The following is a 12,648-nucleotide window of genomic DNA, read 5'->3' as shown; positions in this document are numbered from 1 at the left end:
ACTCAGATGATATAGTGCTAATGGCCGACAACAAGGAAGATTTGCAGAGGTTGATGGACATCTGCGGTAATGAGGGAGATATAGGTTAGATTTTAGATTCAGTTAGGAAAAATCAGTAGTCATGATTTTTAATGATAACAGAGGTAGTGAGCTTAGAATACAGGAAGTCACGCTAGAGATAACAGATAAATACAAATAACTGGGCGTATGGATAAGCAATGGGACCGAGCACCTGAGGGAACACGAAATATGCGTGACGACTAAAGATAACAGGAATGCAGCAGTGATGAAAAATAGGGCACTGTGGAATTACAATAGGTATAATGTTGTGAGAGGAATATGGAAAGGGGTCATGGTTCCTGGGCTGACGTTTGGCAACGCGGTCTTGTGCATGAGGTCAGAAGTTCAAGCAAGATTAGAAATTAGGCAACGTGAAATATTTAGGCTTGCTTTAGGAGCTCACGGGAATACACCAAACCAGGGAGTACAAGGTGATATGGGATGGACATCATTTGATGGCAGGGAAGCTAGCAGCAAGATAAAATTTGAGAAGCGATTGAGAGAAATGGGGGAGGAGCGTTGGGCTATGAAGGTTTTCAGCTATTTGTACATGAAGAATGTCAATACAAAATGAAGGAAGCGAACCAGGCAATTGACTGGTAAATACTTAGAAAACAGCAGGTGGCCAAACCAGAAAGAACTATCGGTTAAAAAGGAACTGCAGGAAATGGAGACTGACATGTGTAGAATTGGCATGATTAAGAAGTCCGCACTAGAGATCTATCGAACTTTTAAGCAGGAAATTGCCAAAGAAAGAATCTATGATAATACTCAGGGTAGTTCTCTACTGTTTGAGGCCAGGACGGGAGTATTGCGAACCAAGACATATCGGGCCAAATATGAAGAGGTAGACACAATATGCAGTGCGTGCGAAGAGAAAGAAAAAACTGCCGAACAATTGACAATGCTGTGTAATGGGCTTCACCTTATAGTTCAAGATGATGGCGCAGAGTTTTTCAAAGCACTGATAGGGACAGGGAGGGCAAAATAGACTTTAAGCGGGTAGACTTAACTAGAAGTAGGTTATCTGATTGGTGGCTAAAGTCAAGGCACGATTGAAAATTAAACCCTTCACTTCAAAGTACCTGTCCAACTTTACTATTTAAAGGGGAAAAAAAATCTAGTGGTTAGTTCACTAAGCATTACGGCAAGGTGACGTTAGCCGCCGTCCGATCTAAAGGGTACAGCCACATCCATCCATCTATCCAGCCAAGAATATGCTCTCTGGCTTGTTGCTCCAGGCCTAGTCAGGTAGATTTTCTGGCCTCACCGTTGAATTGTTTGCTCGGGTTGTGGCTTGCAAACATTGCGGTTTTGGGTTTCGTATCATCTTGTTCCGTCATCATGTCCTCCAAGTGGAGGACATGTCGCAGTGTGAGGAGGGAGTACGACAAGGCGCTGATAGAATGAGCTATCAGTCTTACCAGGCAGGCGGTTGAGAGCGCACCGAGGCAGCTGACGCACACCAGCACTATCCGCTTCCTGTATAATACAGGCTAGGGAATAATAGAAACACAGAGCAGAAATCAACTCGTGTGCCTCTCTCATGCACTCACAAGGCGGAACCTGCTTCGAACACCGAGGACCGAGCTAAGCAACACCATGCGTGACGATAAATCATGGTCTCCTATTGCAATAATGATTAAGGCACGCACGCAACTTAAACCATTGTCACGCAAGATGAATTCACAACACCATCGAAGTGAACCCAAGGCCTGTGCTGATTATTATGTACGGTACTAGCGCTAAATTCATGCAGACGTTTAGTTCGCGCTGCAGTAGGCCTAGTTGAAGGAATGGCCACAGCTACTGCTGTGATGGAGAACGGGCTCATTAACATCTTCACGTAGATTAAAACGGCTTACACCAAAATGGCTGGGAGTGTCACGCTATCCCTAGCAGTGGCACATGCAGTTGCATATTTAACGATTACAGAAATGGCGTACCGATTTCCAAAGCACCTATCAATACTTCCGTCAAGGCGTAGCACCAAACACTTTATCGCACATTTCGGGAAACACTCCTTTTTCTCCCAATCTGGTGGCTAGGCATGACTACGCCCAAGAATAAGCATGTTATTATGTATGTCGGAGGTATTTTCATCTGATCCCTGAAAAATTATTTCCCTAAACCCATGGAAAAAAAAAAGAAAATGGAATTCGCACCTGTCATCATATTGCACCCCATCACAGGAATGGGATCAGATTGGCCTGGCGCTCAATACTCCCTTACGCTTAATCAGAGCTCGGTCTGGCACCAGCTCCAGACAAAACCGTTTATAATCTCCTGTCTGGCACATCTGTTTTACTCTGCTCTCTATCAACCAGAGTGCACCATGTACCTGTGGTTCACCCCTGGTGGATCTTTTTCACTGTTTGTGAATTGCACACAAAGCCCTTACTGGTAGATCCTATTCCCAATTCTTCACTATTCTCACGGGAGGCCACTCTTTGGGCAGCTTACATCACGACATGTGCGTGTCATGATTTCAGTGCCGTCTTTTTCAAAGTCGGCGCCGTCTTTTCTTTCTCTTTTGCTCCTTCCCTGTCCTGTGTTTCTGGTGTTGCGCTGCAAACAAGTGAAGATGTTAAAGAACACCAGATGTTCAAAATTTGCTTCTCATTAATATATCGTGGTTTTGGGAATTAAAACCCCAGATATATTGAAAGAAGATGCATGAAAAGGGAAGGATGATATTGGAAACTGGCAAAAAAGGAATGACAGACTTCTTAAGCTATGCTGCCATTGAGATTTTCAGCTGTTCACGCAATTCTCACACGTGGCTTTGATGCAGCTATGCACATATCACACAAGCATGCTGACTGTACAGTTAGTATAACTGCAACCTTCATGTACCCAGCCTTCATGTACCCTCTACGACATTTCAGAACATCTGAGTCAGTGTTAGCATCAAGTTATGTTCTTCATGCTGGGGAACCAGTGTGATGAGTTACCATTTCTACAGAATGAAGCCCTGTCTACCTGGAACAAGCTGCAAGATATATAACTAAACGGCCCTTTTCAGGGCCAGTCAATCTCTGTCCGGCTTGGATGCACCAACTGATTCCCTTTATCATCAACCCTCAATAAAACTAGCAAATGTTTGTACATGTGCAAGCAGTGTCATTCAATATCTTAGGAAATGCTTGTGAAGCAATTTCAAGGAGAATCGTTTTTTTGATCTCATAGTGAGGCATTAGGAACACCTTAGTCACATCAAATGCCATTATTCAATGAGAGGAACAAGAGAAATATTTCACTGGGAACTATGAAGTAAACAAAAAAACAAATGTTTTCAGATACTGCGAGATCATTTCATAAAAAAGCTCAGAAGTTGCTATGTGGGGTCACATTTAATCTGTGCAAGCATCGTGTGGTTACAAAATTCTGTACCAAACATAGGTTCAGCTTTCTGGAATAGACCGCGCTGCACAAGCTAGCTCAGTGCATGCACTTCTGTATCCTGCCAGAGAATATTTTTACCACCAGTATGTTGTAACGTGAAGTGAAATGGTGATTGCATACTAGGGCACGTCTTGCAGGACCCCAATAAAGTTGTTTCACTTGATCGGTTGGTGTGCTGTAAGCAGAACATTTCCAAGAAAAATCGTATAGTTTGGAGGAGGACTTAAGCAAGGAAAGGTGTAGATAAAACACTGGATTCACTGGCATTATCCTCACCAAGTATAACATTGTTTTTCTGGTGAAGCTTTGTGTCTGAACAGCGAGCAGGATAAGCTGGTAAAAACATGCAAAATGGGAAGTCTAGCACAGCAATCTGTGCAGTACTGCTCATTTCATGGAGCATTAATTTCACAGGCTTTGCTCATTGTTAGCGTTAAGCCTATATTATGTCCACTGCAGGGTGGAAGCCCAATCAATGTTCCCTGTCCTGTATGAGCCAATTTCATATTATGGCTGATAATTTCTTGATCTCATTGGAACTAATCACCTGCCACCTTCTGCTACATTTCATGTGTCCTAATATAAATTAATTGACATTACTGACCTGTCATCCATCTTTTTTTCTCACTCCCAAATAATGCATTCATTTTTGATAAACTCTGCTTTCTTTTCATGTCTTAATATTATGCTAGCCTTTTTTCATTTTTCTGAAACATTATCTTTGCTCAGAAGCTAGAAGTTATCAGAAAGAACATAACGACATTCTACCTCCTGAGTATATGGCATCATCAATACAAAAATGTAATAAAAGTGAGAAAACATCCTATCTATATAAGAGGCCCTAAAATACTGCAGGACGCAACAAATAAACTGGTATTTGTATGAAGGCAGTGACAAAAACTTTGACTACTGTCACTTATTCTGATTCTTGGGACATCTTTTTTAGTACATCATAACACATAATTACACATTTACACAATTTACACAGAGGAATTGCCACCACGTGTATTGAGGCCACCCTTCAGAAGTCATGTGAGCACAAGGATGAGGTAAGCCTTAAAAACCAGATTAAAAGACTAAAGGATGCTGGATATCCCAACAGCACCATCACACCCGTGTGCTAAACCCTCCTGCAGAAAGTCAAGTTAAACAAAACAGGACCAAAATAAAAACAGAATGACCAAAGATCTTTGCATGCTATACCGTACGTACATAAGGTGTTTCACAATATAAAGAAAATAGCGAGCCGATATGATTTTATCTTGTTATTTGCCATCCCTTGCAAGTTTTCAAAAATGTGTGTACTAAAAAGCAACAGGAATAGCCATTATTTCACCATTCGTCACGAGAATAGGTATACTGAATGCCAATATAATGTTGTATATGAGATACTATTGACACGTGGAAACGTAAACATAAGACAAACTGGGCAATGCCCCAATGTTTGAGCAAGACAGCATGCTTAAAATGTTAAGAATGGCTATGGTAGTCGCATGGCCATACACTGTAAAGAATGTAAGTGCAGCTCTATGTTTCATAAAACACTGTTTTTGAAAAAAGCAAGAATAAGAAATGAAAGAGAGACTGTGAAAGCATTTTCTTGTCAGGAAGGCCATGAACCAGTGCATCAGTATACCTTCACTCATCCATTCGGAGAGAGAGTATTCTTTTCTCAGTTAAGATTATATTATCATGGTCTCACATGTGTCGTTGTGCATGAGCACTGTTCTTGTACTCCGTAAAAAAGTGGGCGTAGTAGCTTCAATAAAATTTAGTTGGCAGTCAGCGCTCTTTTCTGTCCTTTTTGTCTCTTCCTGAACTTCTCTCACTGTTACTAGAACACAACCACGATGAACCAACTCGCCCAGATTAAGCTATTGTTGACGAAAAGTCAGAGCATGAAAATACTTCAGGGGCTCAGAACCTCCTCACTACCCGTCTAGTTACGGCCCTGGTCTATGTGTTCCGAGAGTGAAGCACTAGTGGAGCTATCTAACTACCTAACGGTGAGGAGGGTTTGTGTATACTCGAGCTTGTTTTATGACATGGTGAGAGGTGGCAGGTTGTTGAAATAATATGCTGTGTGGGAGGTCAAGATTTTGATTGAGAACGCTGAGTATGAGCCAGTGACATTAGGCGTTCGACTTTTTGCGATATTCACTCTAGCATAGGACCTTGGTTGGTGGTTGACGTGTGCATTTGATCACATTGCAGTCTTCCATCATAATTTTTTTGCCACTTGGCGTCGACGCTCTTGGGTTGTACCAAAGTAATTAAGCATCCAGCTACAAGTATCTTCTGTCAGTGTTTCAATGAAGAGCTGAATATGAGTAATAGCTTCCATCGATACTTCTGGCATTGGTGTATGCACATTTCTTTTGAAGTTCTCTTGTAAAAAAGGCATTAAAGGTATGTTTTTGTGACTTTTTAGTGTTGGCCAGAACTGCTGGTGTGTCCGAACGGCTCTTCGATTGGTTGTGGTGTTGTCTTGTTCAGGGCCACAGAACTTTCAGTCTTTTTTTATATTTGCCTTCACAGGAATGCTCTTTGCATGCTTCTTCAGTACTTTGTATTATTCCTAAAGCATTGACTTCCAGATTTTGATTGTGGTGCTTTAATCTAGTGTTCAACTTCACGCTAGCTTCATTTGCACGCAAAGCAAGAACTCATGAGTATGGTAACTTTTGCTATGGGTTTTCCCTTCTTCAGTCTACTGTATTTTTGCCTGTGTTGTCTAAGCGCTGACAGCCTCGTGCGACAGCTTTTTTTTTGTGCACTTATTGTGTGCCAATGACTTATTTGCCTCCTCAGCTAAAGACTTTTTGTATTATAAGAGAAAGCTCTGTCTGTATTGCTTTTGTCATTTGCTGATGGTGTATCTTCAGTAGCTTTTCTCAGTGTACACTATACTTGAATGGAAGAGCAGCATGACTACCTTCAGCTGTTAGCAGGCTTTTAGCTGCTGTAATACTGATTGATGCTCCTTTCTCGGGCGTTCTATTTTGGATGGTTGGCATGTCATTGCTTCTTTTAAACATTAAAACTGCAGGTACACCTTTTTCTGGTTACACCTGGTATATTTTTCCAGTGGTTATATATATATTATATATATATATATATATATATATATATATATATATATTATTACGACGTGTATGTGCCGGATTGATAAGAGGGAATAGAAGTGTGGACTTGGGAAGAAGAAGATCTCTCGGCAGTTTTATCCGGTGCGGCCTCGCCATCCCAGCTTCCGTTCAATAAACCCCCGTACCCCTACTTCAGGCGTAACAGAGTGGTGGAAGGTGCTGGGTACAGTATACGTCGACGAACCACGGAGCCACAGCTGTTCGAACTTCGCCGGAGCCGTCGTATTGCCGGTCTGCCACCGACACCAACTGCCATGGCCGAGAGCGAAGGTCACGCCTTCTCAACCACACAAAGGTCAGTGCCAGCTGCACCTCGATATCACTATATGGAACCCCGCCCGTTCGCGGGAAGAGCAGGAGAAGATGTGGATGCGTGGCTGACACAGTACAAAAGGGTGAGCCGGTACAACTGCTGGGATGCCACCGACCAACTGGGAAATGTCGCGCTGTTTCTCACGGAAACAGCTCTGATGTGGTACGAAAACCACGAAGATTCCTTAACAACGTGGGATCGTTTCACTGAAGAGCTCAAGAAATGCTTCGGCGACTCTGATTCAAAAAAGAAGAGCGCGGAGCGCACGTTGGCTCAAAGAGCTCAGACTCCTGGAGAAACGTGTACCACCTACATAGAGGAGGTCCTGATGCTCTGCAAGATCATAGACCCGTACATGACTGAAGAGGACATGGTCGGCCACCTTCTGAAGGGTATAGCAGAGGACGTCTACAACTTTTTGATAGGCAGGGAAGACCTCACTTCCGTCTCCGCCGTCCAACGTCACTGCCGTACTTTTGAGAAGCTAAAGACCCGTCGTATTGCCCCGAAATTTGGTAGGCTGGCAAATGTAACAACGGTCGCCAGCGTCGACGTGAGCCCGCCCGCCGACCTTGCCGCTACTATCCGGACAATAGTGCGGGAAGAACTACAGCGACAAGACACACTGTTCCACGACACCATCCGCCATACGCCTACCTGTTCATCCTACTACCCGGCCCCGTTCGCTCCTCTGCCACCATCAGTATGTGTGACAGACGTTCGCGAAGCTAGGGCTTCGTGGCCACGCCGAGACTCATTCGCGTCTGACCAGCGGTATGACCAACGTCTTCGTCCCGGCCCCGCCCCACAGAGGCGCGCAGCTCCCGTTCAGCAATCTGCTCCACCCCGTTCGGTTAGGCGACCCTACACAGCCCAGCGCTCTCAGCAGTGGTTCGGCGAGCGACCCCTACCCATCTGCTACAACTGTGGCGTCGAAGGCCACATTGCCAGGTACTGTAACTACCGGCAGCCGCCGAGGTACGACTGGCCACCGAGATCCCACCTGTCCGACTTTGCACAAGCACCAACGTTCCCTGGAAGCGCATCTTACGAGACACCAAGGCCGCTGCGAAACCGTTCTCCAGCCTCTGACCGCAGTCTGACACCCCCGCCAGCCCCTCGCTCCAATCGGTCGCCGTCTCCTAGGCGCCGCTACCCTTCGCCGCCTCCGGAAAACTAGGCAGCGCGGCCGCTGGGGGTGAGGTCGCTGGTGATTCGCTGCAAGAAGAGATACCTCCACCGGTGCTTATGTTTAAAAACAAAGTGCAAGTTTTTGTTGATGGTGTACATACGATGGCTTTGGTGGACACTGGAGCCGCCGTGTCGATCATGAGTGCTGCGTTCAAAGCTCGTTTGGGAAGAAAGGTGACCTTTTTGTTGGAGAAAGCGATAACGTTCTGTGGCGTGGGCGGCAACTCGTTGTGTCCGATTGGTGTTTGTACCGCGGCAGTGTTACTGAGTGATCAAGTGTTTGTGACAGAATTCACGGTTCTTCCGCGGAGCACTCATGACATCATTCTAGGCATAGATTTCTTGCGAATGTGCGGAGCCACTGTAGACTGTCGAAATGGCGAAGTTATCATAAGTGACGCTGTTCCTCATGGACTTATCGAGAATTCGGGTACGGAAAGCGGTGCGCTCCGAGTCTATGAAGATACCGTTATCCCGGCCTTCTGTGCTGTGCGCGTTCCAGTAGCTTCTTCGCATATTAACGACAATAAGACCAGTTTCGATGCGCTAGTGGAGCCTTTCCATCTAAGTTGTATAAAGAAGAACACGTTGGTACCCCACAGCATAGTTTCAGTGAGTGAAGGTCGTTCAGACCTTTGGACAACGAATTATTCAAACGAACCGGTGCTGCTACCAGGAGGACTTAAGCTAGCGTCGTTTAAAGAATACTCGCCAACAACAGTAGCTGTCCTCAGTGACGTTCGACGGGATGAACAAGTGACCGCCTGCTCAGACAGTTCGAAAGTTTTACCTATGGTTGATAAGGCGCTGACTGCCGACAAGCGCAGAATGCTTGTGGACGTTTTGTTAAAGTACTTGCAAGTTTTTGATTTCTCCCAGAGTGACCATACGCCTTCCATTCCTCCATTTCGTATACGCCATAGGATAAATACACAAACAGCACAGCCAATCCGACAAAAACCGTACCGAGTATCGCCGTCCGAGCGCAAGATAATAGACAATCAAGTGCGTGAAATGCTCCAAAAGGGCATCATTCAAGAATCATCGAGCCCTTGGGCAGCTCCTGTGATCCTTGTGAAAAAGAAAGACGGTACCTGGAGATTTTGTGTCGACTATCGCCGTTTGAACTCCATCACGAAGAAAGATGTTTATCCTCTTCCACGAATTGATGACGCCTTGGACTGTCTCCATTCGGCGTCATACTTCTCGTCTATCGATTTACGTTCAGGCTACTGGCAGATTCCCATGCATCCAGCGGACAAGGAAAAGACTGCTTTCATAACTCCAGACGGACTTTATGAATTTAACGTGATGCCGTTTGGATTATGTAATGCTCCTGCCACATTCGAAAGGTTCATGGATACCATTCTGCGTGGCCTAAAATGGAACGTCTGTATGTGCTACCTAGATGACATCGTGATCTTTGGGCGCACATTTCGTGAGCACAACGAACGCGTGGACATTGTTCTGGAATGCATTAGAAACGCTGGCCTTGTTCTTAATTCGAAGAAGTGTCATTTCGGCGAGCGACAAACCTTAGTACTTGGGCACCTTGTGAACAAAGATGGGATCAGGCCTGACCCGAGCAAGACAGCAGCTGTGAAAGCGTGCAAACCACCTCGCTCAACGAAAGAGCTTCGCAGCTTCCTAGGCCTGTGCTCGTACTTTCGCCGATTTATTCCCGCATTCGCCGACGTTGCCTTCCCCTTGACCAGTCTGCTACGTCAAGGTACTAGCTTTGAATGGACACATGACTGTGAGACGTCTTTCAACCAACTCAAGTTCTTACTCACATCGCAGCCCATTCTCCGACACTTCGACCCTTCGGCGCCGACCGAAGTTCATACTGACGCCAGTGGCATTGGCATAGGTGCAGTCCTAGTACAACGACACAGTGGAAAGGAACATGTCATTGCGTATGCCAGCAGAACTTTAAGTAAACCAGAACGGAATTACACAGTGACTGAGCAAGAATGTTTGGCACTCGTCTTCGCTGTACAGCGATTCCGTTCATACCTGTACGGTCGTCCCTTCCAAGTGGTCACAGACCATCATTCCTTGTGCTGGCTTGTAAGCCTCCGAGACCCATCTGGCCGCCTGGCACGCTGGGCCCTCCGCTTGCAAGAGTATGACTTCACGGTGTCATACAAGAGTGGCAGGAAGCACGCTGACGCTGACTGCCTTTCGCGGATGCCGCTTACTACAACACTTTGCGATGCCGACAATTTCGATCACCTAATTGCGTCAGTGACTCCAGTATTCCCGGACAAGACCACCTTTGAAAATGAACAGCGGAAGGATGTCAGCTTGGAGCCATTATTTGCTGAAGCACGAGCGTCCACTTTGGCCGGACGCTTTTGCGTTCGTGAAGGATTACTTTACAAGAGGACCTTCTCGGCCACGGGTTCCCGCTTCTTGCTGGTGGTGCCGCACACACTCCGTTCCTCCATTCTGCGCGCCATGCACGACGACGCAACTTCGGGTCACCTGGGAATGACGCGAACACTCCTTCGTACACAGGAGCGATTTTACTGGCCACGCATGCGCCAGTCAGTTGAGCAGTACGTGGCCAGTTGCACTCAATGCCAGACGCACAAATCAGTCACGACTGCTCCGGCTGGACTTCTACAGCCTGTGACGCCTCCCAGCACTCCCTTTGAGCAAGTTGGCATTGACCTCGTGGGCCCTTTTCCACGCTCGGCAAAAGGCAACCGTTGGATTGTAGTGTGCGCCGATTACCTGACCCGCTACTGCGAAACGGCCGCCCTGCCATCTGCGACTGCTGGCGAAGTATCCTCCTTTCTCCTGCACTCTATCATACTGCGCCACGGACCGCCTCGCGTCATAATAAGCGACCGCGGCCGTCAGTTTACGGCAGACGTTGTTGAGGAACTGCTCCGTATGTGTGGCTCGGAACTTCGTCATTCGACACCTTACCATCCACAGACGAATGGCCTTACTGAACGAACGAACCGGACACTGGTGAATATGCTTTCAATGTACGTGGCGTCCAATCACAAGAACTGGGACGACGTCTTACCGTTCATCACGTATGCCTTCAACACTGCCCAACACGAAACCACCGGCCACAGCCCTTTCTTCCTTCTTTACGTTCGACCCCCTCGTTATACCCTGGACACTATCTTTTCGTTTTATGACAATGACGATCCTTCATTAGCTGAAACACTATGCCTTGCAGAAGAAACTCGGCGTCTTGCCCGCCTGCGTACTATAGCATCGCAAGACCGCTCAAAGCTCCGCTACGACAGCAAGCACCGCCACGTCACATATGAACCGGGAGACCTTGTAATGGTGTGGAAGCCTATCCGCAAGCGTGGCTTGTCCACAAAACTTCTCGCCCACTACACTGGCCCATTCGTTGTCCTTGAGCGCCTCAGTGCAGTAGATTATAAAATAGCACGACTGACAGCTAGTGGGAGACGATCAACCAAGACCGAGGTTACCCATGTGGCTCGCCTCAAAGCTTTTAGACTGCGGGACGATGCATGAAACGCGCGGTGCGCTTCGTCTGCGAAGGGGGAAATATTACGACGTGTATGTGCCGGATTGATAAGAGGGAATAGAAGTGTGGACTTGGGAAGAAGAAGATCTCTCGGCAGTTTTATCCGGTGCGGCCTCGCCATCCCAGCTTCCGTTCAATAAACCCCCGTACCCCTACTTCAGGCGTAACAATATATATATATATATATATATATATATATATATATATATCCGACGAAGGCAGGCCCACCTCCGACGAAGGCAGGCCCACCTCCGACGAAGGCAGGCCCACCTGCCGAAACGTTAGTAAAAACTGCGTTTCGTACGTTTGTCGTCTTCCTTTTTTCGACTATATATATATATATATATATATATATATATATATATATATATATATATATATATATATATATATATATATATATATATATATATATATATATATATATATATATATATATATATATATATATATATATATATATATATTGCTAACTTGAGAAACAAGGCCTCTTTACGTTAGGTGCACATCAGGTGGGAAGAGTACTTCTATTACTTGCCAAGATTGTGGCCCCTTATGGTGGGAATCATTATGCACTGTTGATGTGTCAAATTCACATAGCATGATTCCAAGGCACTCGATCAATATCCAAAGAAGGAAATAATGTTCTTTTGCGTGAGTTTCAGCAACTCATAGTAATTTGTATGTAAATGAATACTTCATCATTCTTGGCTGTCATGTTTTATGGAAGCACATGTGCTTCGTTAATAACAAAAAAACACGCACGCTCACGCCACTGCAGTGGCGTGAGCGTGCGTGTTTTTTTTTTGTTATTAACGATTTGCCCTACGCATTCACGTTTCTTCTTATTTTGTGTGTCGTACTTCTCGTATCGTGCAGCCTACCGTTTTGGGCACACGTAAAAAAAGTACATAAAAAAGATGCGTTCCACGCCGAAATTCGCGTTCGCAACGATCTGGGCACCGACAGGGTGCCCTACGACGCCCACACACTTCGCAACGCGTTACCAA

The sequence above is a fragment of the Rhipicephalus microplus genome, chromosome 6 (genome assembly GCF_043290135.1).
Source record: "Rhipicephalus microplus isolate Deutch F79 chromosome 6, USDA_Rmic, whole genome shotgun sequence".
Lineage (NCBI taxonomy): Eukaryota > Metazoa > Arthropoda > Arachnida > Ixodida > Ixodidae > Rhipicephalus > Rhipicephalus microplus.
This window is presented reverse-complemented; position numbering follows the sequence as displayed.